This window comes from Lathyrus oleraceus, chromosome 4 (assembly GCF_024323335.1).
Source record: "Lathyrus oleraceus cultivar Zhongwan6 chromosome 4, CAAS_Psat_ZW6_1.0, whole genome shotgun sequence".
In the NCBI taxonomy this organism is placed as follows: Eukaryota; Viridiplantae; Streptophyta; class Magnoliopsida; order Fabales; family Fabaceae; genus Lathyrus; species Lathyrus oleraceus.
Window position 1 is genome coordinate 107298953 of NC_066582.1, and position 3576 is coordinate 107302528.

The window sequence follows — 3576 nt, forward strand, 5'->3', positions numbered from 1 at the left end:
TTCTAATCAATTAGGAAAATTAAATCAATTTGTAATCGATTAAGGACTTGGTCCAATTGATTAAAGGAAGGAATAATACCTTCTAATTGATTAGAAAATCTATTAACTAGTTAATTCATATAGTCATTTTAGGGCTTCCTTTTCTAGAACAGGGTTGGCATATTTAATGGTATTTTAATCAATTAAAATATATGTTAATCTATTAAATAAATTATATTGTTTTTTGTATCATTTTCTTCTTAAGCCAAATTTCTTATATATAAAGGAGGTTTCTCCTCATTTCAATTTATACTATATTTATAATTAGAAGCCTCTCTATCTTTCTTCTACTCTATTTTTTTTCGGAAAAAAATTCATGAGAATTTTCGTACTGCTGAAACACTGAAAGCCCTTCTATAAGTTGTGTTGCAATTGGGTTTGTGCTTAATCTGAATTATTTAAGAGTGTGATTATTTTGTAAATTATCTTTCCAAAGGATATACAGGTTGCAAGGTAAACCTAATAAAATCTTGTGTGTTTGTTGATCTAAACCTGTATAAAAACTCTTTGTTTGTTCATAAGCTAAGCCTGTGTAAAAGCTATGCTTGCTAGTTTTTAAGTTAAGCGTGTGCCAAACCTCTATCTGTTGTTGATGGTTTATGGGTTGATCTTGTAAAAACTCAAGTGTGATTTTTATGGAACTATCAAAAGGAAAATATTTGGGGCTGATGAGGCCAGTTGGTTAGGAAGAATCTGTATAAATCTCAAGTGCATTCTATCAATCCCTTCTCTCTTTATTTGTTTATGTTATTTCCATTGCGCATCTCTCTTTATCTCAATCACCTTTCTATATTTTTGCTATCATATCTTTGTGTTTTACCAAATAAAAAATAATTGTTTTAAATATCAATGTTTTTATGAATTGTTTTCAAATTTCAAAAATCACTATTCACACCCTTTTTGTGTTTGAATTCAGTTGGTCAACAAGTGGCATTCGAGCCTAACACCCGTTATAAGACTAATTTTATAAGGATGTATTATTGTGACTTCAAATACTTCTTCTTTTAACAAGATAATTTTCATGAAGACACCTCCACCGCTTGATGGTGAAAGGTTTACTATAAGGAAAGAGATAATATTTTTTATTCTATTGATTGTAATTTATGAAATTATATTTTAAATGATACTTTTGTTCCTACTCATTCTATTGATAATGGAGTACTAAACAAATATAAAAATATGTGGACCCTAAAAGAAAATAAAAAAGTGAAACAAAGATTTCAAACTAAGTATTTGATGACAACTGCATTAAGCACTAAAGAGTTCTATTATGTTTTTAATTGGAGCATGACTAAAGAAGTGTGGAAACTCTTAAGGAAATCTATGAAGTTCAAACTGAAATTGAAATGGAAAAAAATTATGTTTCTAATTAATATATGAAATTCAAGAACTAGTATTAGAAAACCTAATCCAACACTTGAAAACAAAGATATAAAAGTTGGTGATTTTCAAGATAGGTCAAGTAAGAAGAGGATCATTGGAAGTCTAGAAGAATTAATCAACTTTCTTAAAAAAAAAATGAAAAGATCATAAGAAAAAACTCAGGAATATATGAATAATCATCATATAAATTACATGAAATAAAATTTGAAACAACATCATATAAAAAGTGTAAATATATATGAAGGATCTTCAGAAGAATCATCAGAAGAAGAATCATGTGAGGATCCATTAGATCATACAAGAATTTTATAAAAATATACGAGGAATCAGTTCGAGAAACATCTGAATTATAATCAAAAATTCATCCAAAAACTCATTCAAAGATTTTCATGAAGTATACAAATCAGATGAAGAGGTAATCTTTTGTGTTAAATCTACTTGTGATGAAGACAACGAGTTAGCTACTCAATACTACAAGCAATTTATAGATTAAAATGTTGAGATTAGTAAGATAAATGATCAACTTGAAATAATATTGAAGATCTTTAGAAATATGTTAAAGCTGTTGAAAGTGAAAATCATAGGATAAATGATGAAATGAATGTGATTAAAAGACAAACCTTAAAGCCAAATAGATGTGAAAAATGTGACACTCTAAGAAATTAATCTGATAGTTTGAATGAAACCTTAAGTAAATTTACTAGAGGAAAATATATGATTTTGTCAAATCAAAGAGCTAAGTCATTTTTAAGTATTTATCATGCTAAAAAAGATAAATTGGTCATATTGAATCATATTGTTTTTCCAATATACATGATTTAATATGGTCAAATAGATATATCTTAAAAGATCTAAGACATATTAAAACCAATAACACTAAAGGACTCGAAAAGATTTAAGTACTAAAGATAAAAACCTAATTTGTCTTGAAGGGATGCTTTGCAACTTCAGAGACCAAAATTTCAAATCAAGAAAATGTGTGCAAAGAATAAATCATAAGATTCTTTAAATAAATATGATATGTTGTCCAAAGAATTATTTGGAAGTGATTTTATTTGTGTAAATATTTCTTGAAAGAAATCTCACAAAGGATGAAATAAAACTTAAAGCTCATCTCTCATATATCAAAAGATTCAGAGACATGCAAAAAGAAAAAAAATAAAGTTTGGATCCATTTTTGTCAAGATCTCTCTCATAGTTCATTATGGTTTAACATAAATCACTTGGTTGAGGCTAAACTCGAAAAACTCTGATTATTCCTCTAACAAGTGATAAATTAATTCATAGTCCATTTAGTTATTTTCTACTAATCATTTGATTGAAAATGTATGTTTTTAGCAAAAGGGGGTATAAAACCTTAAATAAGGAGGTGCAAAAATCAAATACGGGCCTAAAGGCACTCAAGGCCTAAGCAAACCAAAGAAGCTAAAAAACTACCATTTAATCGATTAAATCTAAATTGTTAATCGATTAGATATTTAGAAATCCAATTTTTGTGCATTATAATTGATTAAACCTAAAGTTTTAAATGATTAGTTCTTGAAAAGTAGTACACCTCATCCATTAATAAATTAGAACTATTTGACTTTAATGCAATAATCGATTAAATAATCAATTAATAGATTAAAACTAGTCTATAAATAGGTAATTCAAAATACTTTTTCTCATCCCTCTCATGATATTTTCTTCATCTTCTTGTATTCTTGCATTCTTGTTCTCTTGTAATATTGTGTTATCATTATCATCATACATGGCACCAAGAAGAGTCTGTACCTCTGGAAGTTCATTTGTCCAGCATGTGTGTCATATGAACATTTATCCCTAGAATAAGAAGAGAAGTTTCATGAACACTTGATTGGCAAACATCTCATCCCTGCATACTATATGGATAGAAATGTTTATGGAAAGTTTGAATTTTTCAATGTCTTCTTCCAAGATGATATGTAGAAACTCATCTTCAAAAAACCATAATCTCGAAGCTGGTGAAGATGTTTTACTCAAATCTTAGCTAGGAAGATGGGATTATCAGGAAAAAGGTATATAAGCATGGGATTTCACTCTCTTTGGAAGAATTTGCTGCTATATGTGATATTTCCTACTATGGCTCTCTCAACTCTACTGAGTTGCTTGAATCTATTGTGGACTTTTATTATA